Source organism: Thermobia domestica, chromosome 15 (genome assembly GCF_964235325.1).
Source record: "Thermobia domestica chromosome 15, izTheDome1.hap1.1, whole genome shotgun sequence".
NCBI lineage: Eukaryota > Metazoa > Arthropoda > Insecta > Zygentoma > Lepismatidae > Thermobia > Thermobia domestica.
In genome coordinates, this window is record NC_137468.1 from 33463101 (window position 1) to 33485833 (window position 22733).

Below are 22733 nucleotides of genomic sequence, written 5' to 3' on the forward strand. Positions count from 1 at the left end.
GTGGTAAATCATTATGCTTATTTTTATTTTAATTTAAAAATAGAAAACAATTACAATCAGATATAGGGCTCAAGTTGTTAAAAATACACTTTTTTTTTCAAAAACTGTATCCAACCTTTCATTAAGAAGGAGGATCACTAAATAACGAACGAACAAATGAATCTCTTTTACTTTTAAAACACAAATATAGGTAATTCGTATGCATGTTTACTTTGCCCGAAGGATTGAATAATATTTTAAAATTTCAAGTTACGAAATAGTCTGCAACAATAAAGAAGCAATAATGGTCATAACAATGATAACAAATACTTTTTTTCAAAATTAGAAATGTACAGAAAAATGTTCTACAGAAAAGTAACACAGTATGAAACTTTAAATTTTAGATTCATAGTAATAATTTGAAATACAAATATACCTTTTTCTGTATGTCTTGCAATTTGATTGCTATAGAATTAATAATTTTGTTCCGATTTCCTCGCGGCACACCAGTGACCCATTCGCGGCACACCACTGTGCCGCGGCACACCTGTTGGGAAACGCTGCTCTATCTTATGGAACATACAGCGGTAAGAAGTTCGCGACAAGGAAACTCAACTCTGTACAGAGTGGTACGTAAGAAGGGGGGTAAGGGGGAAGGAGGGTCAAGCCATTTTCAGAATTTGGGGATGGAAAAGGTTTATGCTTGGCCTATCCGGGTGTAGCGAATGACATATTAAGGGTTGCCACCATGGTGCAGTTAATTTACAATACATTGACCTAAAATTTACACGCATAAGTTACCAATCGGCACCTGCAATCGTATTTTCAAATAGTGAGCTACACTTTACGTATATAATGTTTCCCAGAAAAGTAATTAAGAAACCACACATAATTGAAGGAAATGGACATATAGTAGTTGAAACAAATTGTTGTTGAAAACAAATAAATAATTCGTTACCCAAAATATCAATCAGGGGCGTTTTTACACATGGGCCAACATGGGTCATGGCCTGGGACGGCGAGTTTTCTGAGATCATTTTTTTAATACCAGCTTTGGAAATTTCAGGTATTTATTTATTATGCATAGTTATGGTGATATGACACGGGATTATTGCATTTGTAAATAAAAAAAAATCTGCTTGGCAAGAAGTAAGTAATTAACATTCTAGTTATTAATTTACATCAATTATTTCCCCTCTCCTATTGTTGACACCTTATTCTTTTATCGTAATTTTAAAACATTTCCATTGTTGATAAACTTCCAGAATTACCTACAGTTTTCAAACATCAACCGAGCCGCCAACGCAAGAAATTTGAATGTTTCAATGTTGTATTATTATTCTTGAACTTGGCTGATCTCATGAACTTGGTTTCATAATCAGCAACTGTTTCAGAATTTCTATACTGCAAGGGCGCCCATCAGGGGGGGCAAGGTGGGCGCTCGCCCCCTAGAGGAAATTGTACTTCAGAATATCGAAAATCCAATAGAATTTTTACATTAGTTACAGCAAAATTTGAAACTATTTTTGAAACGTCGCTTGTACTTGCCCCCCCTTGGAAACCACAATATGGGCGCCCTTGCTATACTGGTATTTAATTTACTGTTATTGACGGGGCGGCATTTTTACAATGGCTTGAAGGTGGCAAAAATGTTAAATACGTCCCTGAATATCACGCTACTAATCTTCAACGATGGCAGGATTCAAAAGAATGGTCACTCCTAATGTTATCCTAGTATGTAGCAGTAGATTATTTCAGATTATGGTAGGGGGGTGGGAGGCAAGACTATCCACCGACATAATTAAAATTTTTAATTAATATTTTACTATAGTAGATTATTATTGATATATATATATATCCTAGTATGTAGGTATTTTGGATGTGCCCCGCCACTTTTAAATTCCACGAGCCGCCACTGTGCATTTCATTATCTCTTTTCACTTATGAAAAACTGGCAAAAGAAAAAAATGTTAGCTTTTGAAAAATATTTACCCAGACAGCATGTTTGCTTACCGCAAGCTTGCCTGTCGCTTTTATTTGATTTTATTTCGGTTTGGCTTATACACAAAAGCTTATTTCTGCTTAGGGCAAGCTGTAGTGCGGGCAACCCACGCTTCACTTACGAGACGCTTTTCTTTAGATTGAAGTAAAAAGCCAGCGCGCGTTCGATTTTCAGTTGTTCTCAAAAACCACGTGACGCTGACCTCCTAACTTTCGGCGACAAGCTAGTGTTCGCGTTGTTAGCGTCTTGTTAGCATTCAGCTTGAATAAAGGACAAACTTAATTATTTTTTTTAATTGTTCCGTCTTGTACTCTAGTCCCACGTACCTATAATGTCGCTCTTTATTTCCTCATATTTCGGTAACCATGAGGCATAACGAATTATAGTATTTATGTATAAAGCATAAATGTGAACATAGATGGCAGCAGATTTGAGCCTACTTATTTTGCGAAAGAATACAGAACTGTTGCAGATATTTTAATATAAACTTCAAGTTTAACTTACAGTATAAACTTTATCTGAACGCTGTGTTTAAAGTATAAACATTTTTCTGCGTTTTTATATAAAAAAGTAGAAATTTCAAATACTCGCGGCTAATATAACAACATATTAGATATTTGTAAGAAGCAACGGCGCGTTGCTTGTCACAACTAAAACGTAACAATTATGCTTATTTTGATATTTTGCAGAAGCGGATCGGAGACTTGGGTGTTTTCACGTTTGTGCATTTGCTTCAATAATTGGGAAGGCGAGGGGAAAATATATTGTAGCATAGATTTAGTCAGACGGTTAAATTATACTGATTTCATACTGTTTTATCTGAATTCGCTTACTGCGAGTTTCCATATAACTTGTTTGGCGTGTTTTCGCTTGCAATAAGCTTAATAAAGCTTGCCATTGATGAGAATACGCTTATACTTGAATTGCGTTTGAGATCATTTGACTTGTGTTTAACTTGTTAAGACAAGCTTGCCGCAAGCCTTGCCCAGATGTAACTAACTAGCTTGTCACAAGCTTGCAGTAAGCTAATTGGCTTGCATAGTGTAGCTTGCGGCAAGCTAATTGACCTTGCAACAGCAAGTTTGTGGCAACTTGCAGCAAGCTTAAATTGCTGTCTGGGTAGTAGTCTACCCCCTCAACACGTCCTGGAAACCAACGAACTTGTCATAACTCGTTCAAACTGGACACTGACTGTACCAAAAGGTTTAGGCTACCGGGCGTACTAGTTGAAATGGACACAATATCGATAGATGGAACTGTGCAGCTATATTCACCATACTTTTTGATCACACCTTGTGTATATACAAAAGTATTTTAGTATTTACTTTAATTTTGGTTTAGTACTGGGGATAACATATCCCCTGCTTAGGGTTACGCGACACATTTATCTCAAAACCCAATTGAGTAACGGAAAACACATTTTGTAGTTACCGAAGGAGAAAAGAAAAGGGAAATGACATACTTATGGATTACTCAATGAAGAACTGATAAAAGTGGTTTGACGAACGTCTAAGGAAGCAAGGACAGGGGAAATTGTAACAGGTCTTAACATTAATTATTCATGCTTTTTTCTGCGAGGTCATGCCATATTCATGAATTGTGAGATCTTTGATCCTCTGTACTCAGTGACCTCTATAGTTTTATACATTACTTCTTCTCTATCTATGTACGTATGTATATTGTCCTATGTTAACCCAAACATTATTATATCGAATCAAATGCAGATATATATATATATATATATATATATATATATATATATATATATATATATATATATATTGACATCGTTATCTATCTGTTTTGTAAAAATCCTTGACACACTACAGAGCAGGAACATGACGTACATCACATCGCATTTGAGTGTTGCATATTTTTGCAAAAATCGTTACACTGTTATTTAGATAAGTGAATTGAGCTTACCCAGGCTCTCAATTACAAGAACCAGGGTCTGTCATGAATCTGCACAAAAATGTATTTTCTGTTAAGATATCAAAATCATGATATCTTTAAGTTAAGATCATACTTTTTCATCATATGTTGTAGATAATATTTCTTGTATGGAAGTATTTGAGAATGGCAGTACACAATATGGCTAATGAGATACTATAGCCAACAATTATGATTTATTCTTAGTGTACGGCTATTCGATGCGTTCGCAACGCGTTTTTATGGCTCATGTGTATACGTTTGGAATACGCTGACCATGTATTTAAATGTGGATAGCTAATAACAATGCGCTACACACGTGAAAGCAATAAAAAAAAGTGGAGAATACGTTGGCTCGAGCGTATTTGGTGGGTTTCGGAAGAATAGACTGCTGTTTCGGAATCTCCACAGTATTTCTTCAGAAAAAAGACATCCTGTTGCTATTAGTTAGCAAACTATAATAGCATTTTGTATCTCTGTATATTTTCTTCCCAATCGTGGGTGCAACCGAAATTGATATTGCACATTTCGAAATGTTTCATGTGAAAATTTGAACATGCAAATTTAGTTTAGGTCGGCAAGAAAATAATTCATTTAAATATTATTTTTTAAAAAACAAGAATTTTAGGAAAACCAAAAATGGATCAAAAGATTGAGATCTTGGTCAATAATTGGTTTTTGGATCAGGGGCTACACAATTTTTTAACGGCCCCAACATCGAGTTTTCTTATTTCCTACGGAATAAGCATATCATACTGAGTTTAGTGGTAGTTTGGGTTTGGCTACATTATATGTAGTTCCTCAAGATATAAGGTCCACAAGAAAATTTTAAATTGAAATATATTAGATCTTTTGATTAAAAAAAAAAAAAAACTACTAACGCCGTAGTATATTACATTGTATTATATAAATGCGATCTCCTGGTGATATACTTTAGATTAGCATAAAATAACTACCATAAGCAGTATTTGGTTTTAAAAAACGATCTGAGGAAACGGAGGTAAACTTGTATCGAAAAAAAATTGGGGCGCTGAGGGCACAGGGGTGGGTGCCCTTTGAAGTTATTTGTATTTACAGTAGAGTATATACACACAAAAAAGCCATCCATAAGCACATGCTTCCATTACGACGATTACGTAATAATTCGATTTACATCACATACGAGAATACGAATATATATTATTCACGTATACAAATTAAGTAGAAGTATATTAGTGGGAAATTTAGGAGGAAGAATGTGAATTTGGAAACTGTAGTATGGCAACATTGCATAATCCTCGTGAAGAATGCAAGATCTAATGGTGAAAAGAACCGTTTCTTACGAAGTGTTTATCAAGATTTGTCAATACTTTTAATTTTTTCTTTAAGATGATGTTGCAAAAATCATAGAATAATAATGTATGATTTTTTTCATATCTGAAAAAAGTATTACATTATAAAATTATACGAAAAATATATTTGAGAATAGTCTAGCACCGTGGGCGTGGGTTTTCTCGAGGTTTTCCCGCTTCTTTCCGCTTTCTTCATTCCACCATTTTTCATTCGCATTATCATCGTTTCCTTTAACCGATCCGGCATAACTGTGGGGTGTAAAACTGAAACATTTCATTTCAATAGTTGGGGTCACTGTGGCTTAGTGACAGAGCGTTAACCTCTGGTGCATGGGGTCGCGGGTTCAAGCCGTGCTCCTGTTAAGTAAACTTGGTGGTGGACAAACACCATGTGCGTGGGTTTCATCGGGGTTCTCCCGTTTCTTCTCACTTTCGTCATTCCGCCATTTCATTCATTTCTCATAATCACCGTCTCCTTTAGCCTTGCCGGCACAAACGTGGGACGTAAAACTCAAAAATTTCATTTCATTTCATTTTCATTTCAATAGTCCAGCACATACAGAATTAAGTAGTTACAAATATACTTTTCTGTCTGTGTGTGACCGAATCCACTTCTTAATGACAAACATTGTTATCCTATTATCCAGTTTTACATGCTTCTCTTTGACGCACAATGGTTTACAACGAGATACTTTGTATTTTGGGCAGAAAGTGCTTCTACACAAGCACTATATCGGATATAATGTTAATTTAAGATAACAAAAGAAGAATGTTTTTAATATATGTAAGAAAATATACATTATTGTATAATTGGTTGCTAAGTGGTTGTTTATATAATCTCAGTGGACATGTTTGATTGCAAAACAGTTTGTATGAATATACGTTAAAAGAGAATCAACTAATAAATTATTTACTACTCATCATCGACTTGTAATTTCAGTATAAAAGGTGAGAATACTAGTGGATATAATTACGGAAGATATTTTAAGGTGTGAGCAATTACGGCCACTAAAGATTTACTTATGTTATTAGCCGAACCAGGGTTAACGGCTACCTTTGGTGAGTCGTTGTAAAATTTTGGTTTACCTCACCCGGGAACTTTGTAAATTCATATCCTGAAGTACAAAGTAAGGGGTGAATTTACTTCAGTAATAAGGTTCATGTCTACGAACTTAACTATACTTAGAAGTGGTAAAATAATCACAAGAAAAATTATGATCGGTGAGGCAATGGAGAAAGAAACTGGTGACAGTGGTAACGACGAACAAAATACAGCTCCTGTTGTACCTGAAGTGTTGACATTTAAAGACAAAATCTTAATGGCTTTACAGCGACAAGTACAAAAGTTAGCCCAGATGTCGGAAGAATTAAAGCATACGGTTCAGCAGAAATCCGAGGAATTAAGTAAACGGTTGGAGCAAACAGACCAAAAATCAGAAGATACGAAACAATCTGTGATCCAGGCGGTGAAAGACCTTACAATACAATTTGATGAAAAGTTAAAAAGAGTATCAGAAGATTGCCAAGATAATTACAACCATGTAATCCAAGAAGTCAATTGTGTAAAAAAGGATTTGGAAGTAATAGAATCTTCTGTACGGCAACAAAAGATTCAGGTTACGGATAATTCTAACCAAATACGTGCGAATACTCAGTGGATATCTACATTACAAGAGGAAATTAGGACGTTGCAGATTAAGGACAACGCATATCACAACAATATGACTAATGGTCGTTCGGAATTTCCTTGTTCTCAAGAGATGACCTCGCATTCACCCGTAACAGATCAACGTGGATATCACATTATCTCATCTTCAAGTAATCCGTCTGATGAGGACATTATTTTGAAAAGAATACATCCAAGGAATACAGTTGGGCGGTGGAAACACAGAGAATGCAATCGGTAAAAACTGTCAATCAACACGAACACGAAATGGTGAAAGGAAGGTAAAGTTAAGTGTAAAGATGAGTGAAATACGTGCTATGAGTAAGTTTAGTGGTAAATGTAATGAAAATGCTACCTCTTTCTTAGAAAAATTTCAAGATGAGTGCAATATAATGTGTATAGATAAATCGCAATATATGAAACTAATCCCTCATTTATTACTCCCACCATGTTCTTTATGGTTTAAAGCAGTACGAGATCACATCAATACATATGAGGAATTCAAAGCAGCGCTGATTGCAAATTACGAAAACGACTTTTTGCTTGCAAACAGAGATGCCACGATTAGAAACCAACCTTTTAATCCTCGTTTGCACAAATCTGTTGTCGATTTTGTCGTAAATACATATAACGAATTAAAAGTCGTAAATCCGTTGCAATCGGAATCCAGAGTAATTGCATCAATTCGAAATTTGCTACCGTTTAAACTACAACAGATCCTGTTTTCTACCCAGTGTATGAGTCTTAATCACCTATTAACGCTTGTCCAATGTTATGAAACTCAATACCACGCTCAGAATCATCAAGCAGGATTAGGCAAAATTAAAAACAATTCAGATCACCTTGTACCTGTTCGGAATCTAAATATCTGTAATGTAAACGATACGGAATATAACCTAAGTCGAGCAAATTTCAACAATCAGAACGGGCAAAATAGACAGAGATATAATGGGAATCCACCTAACCTAACCAATCGTGACAATAATTATGTCAGATCACTTAATCGAAGGAGGCTCAAAAACAGTCGAAATGCATGACGAAATTCTATAAATGCTATAAATCCTATGTATAGACATAACCGTAGTTCAAGAGATGGCACTTCATATCAAAATCAAAATAATGACGCAATTCATGTACAAAATGATAATGCGGGACCTAATCACGATTGTGCAGTACAATGTACTTTATTAGAATCATATGCAGGTACGAATTTAAACTGACTGCAATTGATGAAGTAAGGGTTAAACCCATATCAACTATAGATTCTTATCAACATTTATCTTCAAATTTATGTGTTAATGTTAATAATGAAAACAACCCTTATGACTTTTAAATACTTTATCACGTCTGTTTCAACAAATGATAATTTTCAAATGATTTTTATTCTTTCTTGTTAATGTGAAGAATTATAATTCGATTCATAATTAATTAAAAGCAAAGGTTATTTATATTATATTGATTTGTGTTGAAACTTACCCGACGACTTAAGTTAATTACCCGACGACTGTCTTCATGCGCCACATGTTACTCGAATAAGATCCTTTTGTATCATGACGCCTTATTGATATAATGTATATTTTAAAATATCATCTAACATAGTTACTATATAATGCGCCCTGGAAAGATCAAGCATCTTTTTCTTAATATGATCGTTTTTAATAATGATTGAAACTATTGATCATTGTGATTTATGTTTTAAAATGTAATTGACTTTTACAATTTTTGACTTCGCACCCTTCAGTGATTAGATTAATAAGCGACGACGTTACTATAATAAAAGATAAATACTAATGAAATAAAAGATTTATTATAAATGTATTTCTATAAAGGAAGCGTAATAAAGTTATATACGAGGGTCGATCAAAATGTAAAAGACGTAATTAATAGAATATCATTATTATAAAACGGACCAGTGGTTCTTAAATGTTAAAGCCAAGCTCGCTTGTAACTTTTATATTCAGTCCCATCGTCGGGCGACATTTTATACAACGAGATACTTTGTATTTTGGGCAGAAAGTGCTTCTACACAAGCACTATATCGGATATAATGTTAATTTAAGATAACAAAAGAAGAATGTTTTTAATATATGTAAGAAAATATACATTATTGTATAATTGGTTGCTAAGTGGTTGTTTATATAATCTCAGTGGACATGTTTGATTGCAAAACAGTTTGTATGAATATACGTTAAAAGAGAATCAACTAATAAATTATTTACTACTCATCATCGACTTGTAATTTCAGTATAAAAGGTGAGAATACTAGTGGATATAATTACGGAAGATATTTTAAGGTGTGAGCAATTACGGCCACTAAAGATTTACTTATGTTATTAGCCGAACCAGGGTTAACGGCTACCTTTGGTGAGTCGTTGTAGGTTCATACGTGTCCTGGCTGAACTATGTCCTGAGATTTTTCGACCTTAATTTAACTAATTTCTTGACGTCATAGAATGAGAAATTTTTGGCACAGCGACATCAAGTTGGGTGACAATATACAATGCTTTGTTATTTCATGTATTTTAATACATTTTGAAGTTATTAATATTGCTTTCTTCTATCAAGACATCCTGTTCTGTTATGCAGCCAAAAATGCTTTGGAGTTGGCATGTACAGTATAACATCCAGGGGATATTCGTAACTTACATTTCGGATTGTAAAGGTCCGATAGAGTTTAAGAACTGATTGGATGTGAGAACATCTAATAACAAAAAGTAAAAAATAAAATCAAATAAAAATTAAAAAAAAACAAAATAAAATAAATATTTTTTACTTAAACGAAAAAATCAAATTTATGCATGACTAAGCAGAAAATTGTAATAGCACTTCCATAAACTTTAATATGAATACTGTATCTGAGAGCATTCTCCATACTTTCCTTTTTAGTTATGGATAAATATTTTTTTTTTTAAAAAAAAAAAGTAATTTGCTTAGAAACATAATTTATTATTTTCTACTTTTGGTACAGTTTTTTTAAAAATATTTTTAAAAATATTTTTAGTACGATTTATTTTATTTTTTTAAAAAAAATAAAGCATATTTTTGTTGTTGTTTTTGTTCTTATTCCACCAGAACTTTCATCATATTTCACTTGCTTTAATCATCCGTCTCCCTTAGCCTAAAGGGCATAATGAATGGGACGTTAAACTGAAAGATTTCATTTCATTTCTCCTTTAGCCTACACGACATAAAAACATGGGACCTACCTGGTAAAACTGAAAGATATCATTCCGTTTCCTCTTCAGTCTACAATCTCTCTCTGTATACATACATATATCGGGTGTTCTAAAAAAAAATGGCGCCCATGGACTACAGATCACACTATTCGACAAGTTAAAATAAAGAAAAAAATTATAAATAATTAAATAATTACCTTTCGGCATCTCATTTGGAGACGCGAATTGCATTATGTGGCAACGTCGGAAATGAAGAACTAGGCCCGTATGCAGGGGGGAACTAGGGGGACCGGTCCCCCCTAAATTTTTGCTGGCCTCCCTAAAATTTTCACGGTAGGCTTGCAAATGAACTATAATATGGTGATGAACTATGATATTGTTGGATCGCCTCTCCCCCGTAACTTCAGCCGGGCCCCCGTACACTTTTGGGCTGGCTACCGGCCTGTGAAGAACTACGGAGTAAATCTACTAATCCTTCAAATAGTTATATCGATTCTTTCCAGATTTCAATTAAAGTCGATAGACGTTTGACACTAGCACCATCTAGTAGCGTAATAATCAATGTAACTGCTTGATGGATTCGAGAAGCATTGCTAATGGTTCCAAGTTCATCTGTGACGTTGCCACATAGTGAAATTTTTGATTTCCTGATAGCGGCTGAAGGAAGACCTGCAGGGTATTCCATTATAGATCATTTTCTATGTATTTTGACCTGTAGAATAGCGCTCTGTTGTTCATGGGCGCCATTTTTTAGAACACCCGATATATAAAAGAAGTCCTAACTGAGTGACTTACTGATCATCGTCTAGGACAAAATGCTTAAGCAGAATCTGCCCAGAGATTCCAGTTGTTATAATATGTCTATATCTCGAAATCCTTCAAGGTGCATGGCCTGAAATTTAGTATTTAAATCTTTCACCTGAAATAGTAATTACATTCATGTTTCACCGTTTTGCGATATTAAGCTTTTCATCTCAATATCTAAAAAGTAGTAGTTCTGAGTGACTGACTGACTCACTGATCGACGCCCTGGCCAAACAGGTTAAGCTTTTGGGCAGTACATATAATTTATGACGTAGGGTAACATTAAGGAAGGGTTTCTGGAAATTCGACAAGAAAGTGGGGAGTAGAGTGGAAATTATTACATTAGAATGTTCACAAAGACATGTTTAAAGTTATATATATACCAGGGAAGAAATAAGGTGAGAACAAAAGGGCTGTAGAGGTAGGGATGGCCAGAACCGGTCCATGAAATACCCGGGTCCTGGGTAATAACTGGTCCGAATACCCGATTCTCACTGGATCCGGAACCGGTCTTTCAGTACCTTTTGCTACTTTTCTTTCTGGAAGGGAAGAAAAACTGAAACGAAATGAAATCTTGTAAGTTTCACGTCCCACGGATATGCCGGCTAGGCTCAGGGTTGTAAATGAGGGCCCCGCAGACCCCGCATTGCAGGGGGACCTCAAGCCATCATGGGGCTCCCAAATTATGTAGTGGGATGTAGAGATGGGGCCCCACTCTACGCTGTTTGCGAGGAGGCCCCCAAGCCTTTAGTTACGCCACTGGCTAGGCTAAAGTAAACGGTGATGATGAGAAATGAATGAAATAGTGGAATGAAGAAAATGGGAGGAAACGAGAGAATCCCGAGGAAATTGACGCACACGGTGTTTGTCCACCACAAAGCTCACTTGGCACGAGCTGGGATCGATCCAAAGACCCCATGCACCAGCGGTGAACGCTTTACCACTGAGCCACTGCGACCAAGGGAAGAAAACGATCGGGGTTACAATTGTTATAATAAGGTAGCAATATCTCGAAATCCCGTGGAGCTTAGACTTCTCATTTAATTTAATTAAAGACGTGTTTGTGCATTTTTAGATATTTCACAAAAAAGGGAAAAAAAAGGGTTGCAATTGTTTTAATAAGATGGACATATTACGAAATCTTAAGGTTAGAGACATGAAATTTGGTAGTTACTATGCTTTTAATGAATGAATAAATAAACAATACCTGTTTCAACATTATAGAAAATTCCGCTACTAATGGAAGGGGCGAAGGAACAATTTCAATACTATTGACATTTCCGTTTATTTACTCCCTGTGCCGAAAATAAGAGAATATTCAACAATACCTCCCACAATGGGGTCATTTCTACCCAAATATCCCTTTTTTAAAGTGAGAAATTGCCCAGTGTGAGGGTTCTCGTAAATTGAACATATGAAATGCAGTATTCATTGTTTCCGACTTACCCGTTTGAATTTTTTTTCAGGACATAGTAGTAACTCGATTTAAAAAGATCGTTAACGGGCATATCCTAAGGGAGATAGAAAGTTCAGAATTTATGGCAAAAATTGTGGATTGTGGATTTTTATAATTACGGTTTCTTTGAAATGCGTATTCTAACGGGGTATGTAGATTCAGATATTTTTCATAAACTTGTTTTCCCCGTGCGAAGGACGGGCATTTCAGCTTGCATAGTGTATAACTGAATGGTCTTGAATTTAGTTTTTTTTTTTTAAGTTCTATCTATTCATAGAAATATGTATGCGATTGTGTAAGAGTGACCTATTGTGTTCTTTTTTCCGCTAAAGTAACACAAAGGATGTTTGGACATTGCACTCGTTTCGTAAGTAAATTCCTTGTTAAATAATTAAGCGAACATTGTCACCACTCAATATTGATGCTGACTTTTGTGTCTTCTTTTTTTTTGTTAGGTATTCACTGCGGTAGCTCTGGTGATGAAGAAATTTGCCTACCTGGTCCGGCATGGTGGCTAGTGAACTCTTGGGGGGAATTGACAACAGACGATTCGCGAAGGACCGAGCGAGTCAGGGCAGTCAGCCATCCCGGATGTGTCCCTTTCCCCTCTACCTGCTATTAAGAACCATTCTCTCCCCCCACCTCTCGCCGTTGTTGCCACATAGTGGCTCCTAAAGGGGATCAGTGATTCACAAAACCGCGTTTATGCCCTCCGCTTAGGCAACAAAGTTATCTGCGGAGGATTGTAAGCAGTGTTTACAACCTCACGTTTGTTTTGGGGAATCTAATGTTCTCAAACAGTGTTGACTAAATGATGGCCCGCAAGCCGGAACCGAACCGCGAGTATTTTTCATCCGACACGCAAAACAAAAGTGAGTTTTGTTTCTTTTTTAAAACTCCGTGCTTACAGCAAGGATATATTTGGACATTGACTTTCAACAGTGAGAACTTTATTTATTTATTTATTTTAATCTTCTGGTTACCAAGCGGATTCTGCAAGATTAGACCATTGGCACTAAACTGTATTTTTTTTTTTTAATGCAGATTTCTACAAGACAATTTCTCCTAAATTGGAATTGTTCACCTATCTGGACAATGGCAGCTCTTACAAACCTATCCCGGCTAAACTCAGTTCTAAATTTCTTCCTTGCAATAATACGCTTTACAGCCGTGTGCACCAACGAAGTTTAAATGAGCGTTCACTTAAATGCATTCAATATTAAACTTTCAAGTTTAAACGTGGTTCCAGGAGTTCTGTTGCATCATTGAAAGTCGAAGTTCAGTACATCTCGTTTAAGTAAACTTCGGTCAATTTGTAAGATCGACTCTGATTAGTTGTCGTCTTTTATTCTCTAATCTTCGCTTAACAAAGTAACAAATGAAGAAAGCATACCGCATGCCGATCTTTTCGACTTTCGAGATTGTTTGCATAGAGTTGTGAGTAGTCTAATTTCAGTGATCGTAATTGTGATGGAAAAAATAATGAAACCAAGAGCAAAAAATGTTTCTGAACACGACAAATGTATTGTAATTTCATTAGTGGAAAAATACAAAGACATTATTGAATGTAAACAGACTGACTTGGATCAACGAAGTTTAAACCCCGAAATTCGGCCGGTCAAGTTAAAACCAAGTTTATCCACCATTTGACCAAGACTTAACCTTGAACGTTGTTTGTGCAACAGACATTTTCACCGAGCTTGGTTATGACCCTCGTTCAACAGTTGAACTTCGTTGCTGCATACGGCCATAGAGTACCACGGACACGTGCGATGGCAAAACACGAACTATTGCAAACACTTAAGGTTAGTTTAAAGGAACAAGTTTTGCCGATAGATGCCACTACAGTCTTCGTGTCTCTCTCATGTATTTTTTACCTTTCACGAAAATTCACGATTTCTCTTGCAAATTTCAACCTAGAGACTTCAAATTTTTGGAGAAGAAACTTGATAACCTATCGAAGACAACAATTCGTGCCGATTTTTAAATTTGGAATTCTCTTCATTGTTGAAATGGCTTAATTGTTGAAAAGGATATCCAAACCTTTAACAATATGACTCTTTCAACAATGAAGAAAATTCTAAATAAGAAATCGGCACGGATTGTTGCCTTCGATAGGTTATGAAGTTCCTTCTCTAAAAATTTGAAGTCCCTAGGTTGAAATTTGAAAGAGAAATTGTAAATTTTCGTGAAAGCTAAAAAATACATGAAAGAGATACGAAGACTGTAGTGACATCTATTGGCAAAACTTGTCCCTTTACACCGAGCTTAAATAGGCCTATTCAGCGACCTGACACTCGACATAAAATCAGTAACCTCAAATACCTGTATCAACTCACACATGGTCAAGTCAGATCCGAAACGCTACTCTCAGAATTGTGTTTCCAAATTCTCTTCAAACACGTAACAGATATCTTTTTCATATAGTACGGCCGAGACTTTCAATAGTTCAACGTTCTCTATTCTATATTCTTCTTAAACTATACAATGAAATGTTACATACATTCATAGATTTATTTAATTCTGAAACTGCATATAACGCTGCACTACATCATTTTGGTGGATAAAATTTAATCAGCTATTGTCAACCTTCTTATTATCACTTACATATTGTTATTTTGTTGTTGCTATTATTGCTATTGTCATTATTATTATTATTATTATTATTATTATTATTATTATTATTATTATTATTATTATTATTATTATTATTACCCTATGTTTTATCTGTTAGATTTGTTAGATATTCCAGTATAAACTGGTGCTCAGTTGTATCTGGAATCATGTTTGTAAATAAAATAATAAAAATAAATAAGAAGATTCCATAGAATTATTTTCAAATGTTCCTTTTGCAGGCTGTTATTTATATTGGTCTAGATATACGTATATGAAACAGAAAGCAGGTTACGCGGAATGGGACATAGATTCAGAAAATGCGTAACTTATACACTTTCAGTGAATTGTCGTTTCAGGAGGGAAGAAAATGGAAAGTGATCTTTAAGTGTGGGTTCCTATTTTGTGCCAAATTAGTCTTCACTTGTCTTGTCATCTTTTTCCATCGGGTTCGTGGTTATTTATTGTCAAACAATTGTTTTTCCTTCTTTAGATTATAGCTCACCATTATCTGGCAGGCCTTACTGCTTCTCATGAAATCTCTCAAGTCGAGCAGCGTAGAGTCTGCTCAGTATTTAATCGAGTCACTGTTGAGTTGAAGAAAATCAAATTATGTTGGTAGTGCGGCGTTCATTCATTGTCCTGAGGAAAATTACGAATTGTCTTGAATATCATATAAACTTCGCTCAAGCAACAATGCCGGTATACTGTCCACATACCCTCTAGTTTCAAATCGCTGACCGGTTGGATTAAGGAGTTTTCTTGTCAGGAACTTTTAAAAAAAAGTTCACGTATCAAAATGTCTCTAAATTATGTGCCCATGCCAAGGAGTGTCCACCGGCGGGTTTTCAGAGATGCAGGTTGCACCCATGAGATTATTCAGGTGTTCACTACAGACAGTAATGCATGCTCTGCAACATGCTCCCATGCTGTTCACAAAGTTTGTAATGAGTTATTGTGACATGGAGTTCCATTACTCCACCAGCACCATTGACAACTGCTGGAGAATTCTTGTAGGAATTTCATGTGATGCAAGACGTGTCCTCATAGCATTTTAAACATGCTCGATGAGATTCAAGTTGGGGGAACAGGCAAGCCAGTCCATTCGCCGAATATCCTTTCGTTCCAAGAGTTCCACCAGCTACACTGTTCGACGTACTCGCACTTTATGATCCATAAAGAAGAAGTTGGGGCCGACTGCATCTCCGAAGAGACATACGCGAAGATGAAGTACAATGTCACAATAACGCTGGCCGGTGAGTGTACCACGTCCAGAAAGAATGTGTAACGACACGATCGAACGACTGGAGAAAGTTGTTCTGAAGGATCGCCGAATGAGTGTGGAAACACATCGCTTCTAAAGTTGGCATTGGCATTTCCGTGGGTTCTGTGCACACTGTCGTCAGACCGGCTTATGGAGACCGAGATTGTCTTGGTTTGTTGTAACACGACGTTCTGTTTTCTTTGAACTGTTGCATCCAAGAGTGCACATTAGACACATCCATGACATCATATATCTCACTCAACTGGCGATGAATTTCAAGCGGTGTCACACCATGCAAATGGGGAAAACGCAGTGGCGTAGCACACTTTTGCTGGCCCCCCCGCAAAGTATAGAGAAGGGGCCCTAGTTGTAAAGCCGACAGAAGTATGGTTGAAGTTCTACTTCTTTAAATCTTTATTCATCGCAAGACTTCGGGGCCCCCTATAGCTCGGCCCCCCCCCGCACTGCGGGGGTTGCGGGGGCAGCTGCTACGCCACTGGGAAAACGGATGATTGTACACTGTTCTTGTAATAAAAATATTGATGCATCATTTCAAAAAATAGTCATGAGTTATATGTGTCGTACGGGTTGCCATTTCTGTCACGCATTGACGAGTGCTCGCGTATATTAAATCAAACAGCACGTTTCCTATCTGTTACCAGTCCTGAAGAGAAAATGGAGATGTTATGACTTGAATGTATCTCGTACTTCTCTCGAGTATTAATAGTATTTTGATAACTTTTTTTTTTTCAAATCTTCTGTTTCTTTTCCGTCATTATTCAAATGTGACTGTTGATGGGAGCTCATGTGGTTCGGATTCCACGTTAATCAGTAGGTCCACGTCTCATATAGCCTCGCTGCTGAACGGGACGTAAAACTCAAAATCAATCAATCAATCAATCAAATGTGACTGTTATTTTCTCTGTTCTCCGTATTCTTTCTGCTTTGTTTCTCCTTAAGGCTATTCCAGTGGTGCCCCCCCTTATGTCCATGACGCACCCCCCAATTGTCTATCCGTAGGTGTTCTTCCATGAAAGAAATCTTCTTTTCAATTAATTTTTACCCCTCAAACATATTTATATAGATTTTTAACCCCCCCAAATATTTCAATGACGCAGTTTGCGTCATAGCCCCCCTTTGTGGGCACCCCTGGGCTATTCATATGTTGATTATCGCTCCCGTCTCCTGAAATTTCCTGAAGGCTAGCTTCATTAGCTTCGTCTGCGTTTGTGTTGAATTTTGTGTATCGCTCTCAATACAGGGTGGTCCAAAAGTAGGTATACAGTACCGTACTGATCAGCTCATTGCATTTTGTATCATTTCTTATTGTTATCCATCAGGTATACTTAGTTTTTTTTTATTATTTGTTCTTAATGTGTTTTTAGTTACATCTTAAGTTCGGAATAGCCGAAGCAAATAAACCCATAAACTAGAATGTTATACTTGATCAATGCAGGTGTGTATACCTACTTTTGGGCCACCCTATAGATTTTTCTGCTGAGAGCGATGATGGAGAGATCGTGTCTTCGCTCATTCTTACTCCACGTAGAAGGAGGTTGTGAAGAGTTAATCTTCACTGTGTTATTAGAGAAACTATAAACTTGAAAAAGCTATTATTGCTTGCTTGATGTTTATACGATGCAATATAAAATAAATTGTGTTTGAATTAAAAACAGTGATTAGCAACAGAATTTTGAGTTTGACGTACGAATATTTGAATAGTTTTGCTCTCATAACATTAATGGGCCCTATGTCCCTACATCAGGTTATTGAGTTTCCATAAATCTCGTCTTTGTCTTTTATTTCTTATGCGTTTGAAGTTTAATTAATGATTAAAGTAGAGTTTCACACTTTTTTCATTAGTACGAGGGGTTATTGTAAAGTTTTCATTATCACCAAGAAAGTTATTAAGATATGATGATGAAATTTTGTGAGTGTTACGTTTGGTTCTTATGTGCATAATATTAAGGCTGCAGACTACTAATTCTTTTGCCCCTTTTTTCGTAAGTGGAATGAGATAATAAAATGTAACTTACCACAGTAATAGATAATGTTATTCTACACCCGAAAATACGAAGCGGAAGAATTTTCAGTGTTGCCATCCATAGAAATTACAGTGTGACCAGAATTTGAATTACTCAAAAATCTAGGTTAAGGCAGCGACTAGAAGAATGAACTCAACGGTAATTGATGACTTATCATGCTGTCTATGTTCCTTGTTTACTACTTTTTAAATAATATTTCTGTTTATTTTATAAACCTTACATAAATTATTACAAAATAAATAAGTCACTACAAAATAAATAGAAACATTATTTCAAAAGTAGTAAACAAGGAACATAGACAGCATGATAAGTCATCAATTACCGTTGAGTTCATTTTTCTAGTCGCTGCCTTTACCTAGATTTTTGAGTAATTCAAATTCTGGTCACACTATAATTTCTATGGATTGCAACACTGAAAATTCTCCCGCTTCGTATTTTCGGGTGTAGAATAATATTATCTATTATTGTGGTAAGTTACATTTTATTACGTCTTTCTACTTACGAAAAACGGGCAAAAGAAAAATTACTAGTTTTTCAAAAATATTTAGTAGTCTGCCCCCTTAAGGAAAATAGCTCCTAATGATTGTTATTATTATTATTATTATTTTGCAAGGTGTGCAAAAAGTGACCAAAGTACAAGATTAATAAGGTTGAGGCTCGCAGTATGAAGTTCGTGCATTCGAAGCGTAAGAATGTCAGACAAATTCATGACGAGATTAAAGCTATGTATGGCGATGGTTGTCCATCTTACGCCACTATTATAAAGTGGGAAAGGAAATTCCAAACTGGTCATATGTCCCTCACAGACGACCCAGGACTTGGAAAACCATCCCTGACGGACGATGTGGCCACTGTAAAGAAAATGGAGTGTTTAAATTCTCTAAGACAGACGTGTGACCATCCAAACGTCTGAACGTATGAATGAGACTTGTCTCAGTTATGATAATGTGTGAAAAATTATCCATGACGAACTTCACATGTCTAAGTAAGGTATCTGCGCACTTGGTTCCTCGTTTGCTGGCATCTTTTCGGAAGCATTAGCTCATTCATCTCAAGGTGCTGGCGACATAGCAAGGGCATGTGGCTTCCAGGTATTGCAGCATCCGCCTTATTCTCCCGACCTCGCACTCAGTGACTTTTCTTTGTTTCCCCAAATGAAGAATTCGTTGCATGGTCGCCATTTTCACAGCACAGATGACGTCATTCATGAGGTGGAAGAGTGGTTTCCTCAATCTTATCCATCTTGCACTTTGGTCACTTTTGGCACCTTGTTAAAAAAAAATAACAACCATTAGGAGCTAATTTTCTTAACATCATGTACATAAGAATCAAACAACACTGACTAAATTTCATTATCATATCTTAATAACTTCCTGGTGATTATTAAAACTTTACGATACCCCCTCGTATGATGATTAAAACATATCTCAGTCTGAGAGGGAAGGGGCATTTATTTCACCAGAACCCTTAAGGTTAGTGTAAAGGGACAGATTTTGTCGATAGATGTCACTACAGTCTTCGTATATCTCGAATGTATTTTTTACCTTTCACGAAAATTTACAATTTCTTTTACAAATTTCAACGTAGAGACTTCAAATTTTTAGAGAAGGAACTACATAACCTATTAAAGGTAACCATCCGTGCCGATTTTTTTATTTAGAATTTTCTTCATTGTTGAAACAGTTCCATTGTTAAAGGTTTGGATATCCATTTCAACAATCAAGCCTTTTCAGCAATGAAGAAAATTCTAAATAAAAAAATCGGCACGGATTATTGCCTTCGATAGATTATGAAGTTACTAATTTAAAAATTTGAAGTCTGTAGGTTGAAATTTGTAACAGAAATCGTGAATTTTCGTGAAAGGTAAAAAATACACGGAAGAGATATGAAGATTGTACTGCCATCTATCGACAAAACTTGTCCCTTTAAACTAACCTTAAATGACGCATCTGGTTCTAGCCACTATTATCTTTGTCTTTCTAACATTTATTTTCATCCCATATTTTTTTTATCAAGTTTTCAACCATCGCATTAATTTTTTGTTCACATTCTTGAACAACCGGCCATTCTAGCTATCTTGGAGGCGAAAATGTGGTGAGGAACTGCTTGTATTGTGAAGATTGATTTTGCATCGCGGTGTATGCGTCCACCAACTGCAATGGATTTAAACCCCGGTTGTATTTCGGTGCCCTCCTTAATACTAGGCCTTGTCCTTCATAACCTCGTTGTTTCATCATTATCATCATCATTCATCATCATCATCATCATAGGTATTCTGCCATTATTGGCAAGTCATTTGCTGTAATTGAGAAGCTTCCATGCTCCACAGTCTTCCGCTAATCTCTTCGTCTTCACGTACTATTTCTCTGTTTCGATATCGTCCATTAATTGTAGTCTCCTTCGCCCCCTCCCTCTCTTTCCTGCCACCATGCCATCTAGCACGTCACACACACACATGAAACCCTGTTCACCTCTGGTGCATGGGGTTCCTTGTTCGATCCCAGCTCGCGCCAAGTGAGCTTTGTTGTGGATAAACATCGTGTATGTGAGTTTTCTTGGGATTCTCCCGTTTCCTCCCACTTTTTTCATTCCACCATTTCATTCATTTCTCATCACCACCGTCTTCTTTAGCGTAGCCGACATATCCATGGGACGTAAGACTCAAAGATTTCATTTCATTTTTGTGTACTTCTACTTTATTTATATTATCCTATTATCCTATTTTTTAATTACAGTCTTAAGCAGATCCTCAATCATTACTATTATAAATAATAATAATAATAATAATAATAATAATAATAATAATAATAATAATAATAATAATAATAATAATAATAATAATAATAATAATAATAATTATTATTATTATTATTATTATTATTATTATTATTATTATTATTATTATTATTATTATTATTATTATTATTATTATTTATGAAGTTGAAAAACAATGCTGGAGGGGATTCAAGGAATCGGAGTTGTCTGCAACATTGGAAGGCGGGCAGATTTCAAGTTTTTTCTGGGAGATGGGGTGGGGAGATGAGACATATTACGGTAGATTAATCTGATTTCTGAGGTGAACCTGTTGTATAGACGATGTAGATGAAGTAATGGTACATATCAGTATTACAAATCAGTGCCGCGAACAAATTCTGAAATCTGAATATATGCATATTTATAACTGGTATGTTTCCACTTAGGCATTCACACAATGATCCACATTAAAAGTTTAGGACCCTTGTTTTATAATAATATAAATAATGACTTCCCCAAAACTATGAAGAAAGAAAATCAATTATGTATGATGCAACAATACTCTTCTGTGAGCAAAATAATGATGATCTCAATAGCATTATAGGAATCACTTCAGGAATTAAACATCATCATCATCATCTTATTGGCAGGTCACTTGCCGCAGCTGAGAAGCTTCCATGCTCCACGGTCCTCCGCTAACCTTTTCGTCTTTACGTATGATCTTTCTGTTTTAATATCATCCATTAATTGTAGTCTCCTTCGCCCCCTCCCTCTCTTACCCGCCACCATACCCTCTAGGACGTCCCTCATGATACAATTTCTTCTTAGGCAATGTCCCAACCAGTTTCTCTTCCTCTTCCTAATAATATCTAAAAGTGTTCTTCTCTCACCGAACATTTCTAACACTCTCTCATTCGTTTTCCGCTCCACTCAACTAATTCTTTCCATTCTTCTCCACACCCACATTTCGAAGGCTTCCATTCGATTTTCATCACCTTTACGTAATGTCCACGTTTCCGCCCCATACAGTACAACACTCAACAAGAAGCATTTTATGAGTCTTTTTTTCATTAATTAGTAATTAATTAAGGAGTAGGAATTATACAAATAATTGGAAATAGACTAACAATAATTAATGACAACGAAATATTAAAGAATACGATTCTTTTTTTTTTTAATGAAACAAATTAAGGGGCATCCATTTTATTTCACTTTACTTTGTGGCAGTTGGACACAAATCATCACGCATTTCAAATCGGATTATTCAGTCATTCCAGTTCCAAGATTGGGGGAACATGTCCCCCTCATCCCCCCGGGATTTGCGCCAGTGATAATATATCTGTATGTATTTTTTTCTTCATTTAATGTGGAGGAGCCTCTTTTGCGGATCCTGGTTCAGCCCCACCATCATTTGCAGTATTGCAGCATGTGGCCAAGGACAAGGTACATTCGGCTATGGAGAACTTACGAGATGCTCCTTCCCTTGATGCCCTAAGCACGTGCTTATTTTTGCTCAATCCATCCGTGTCATCAAACCTCATACACATATTCTTACCTCCTACCAAAACACTATCATCCCTATATAGAGAGAGACATTTTTGGAACTGGGTGTTAATATATATCTTACGATTTTCTTCATTAACAGAGTAAGGATAGGGAAAATGCTGTATTACATTAGTGTCTTCAGTAGAAATTCTATTTCCGCTGTACTCTC

The 22733-nt window shown here is 36.0% G+C and overlaps 1 protein-coding gene across 1 annotated transcript in view; it reads left to right on the top strand.

The window, feature by feature from the left end:
• Positions 1–22733, top strand: part of Hecw (Hecw ubiquitin protein ligase) — a 379179-nt gene that overhangs the window by 172734 nt on the left and 183712 nt on the right. The window lies entirely within an intron of this gene.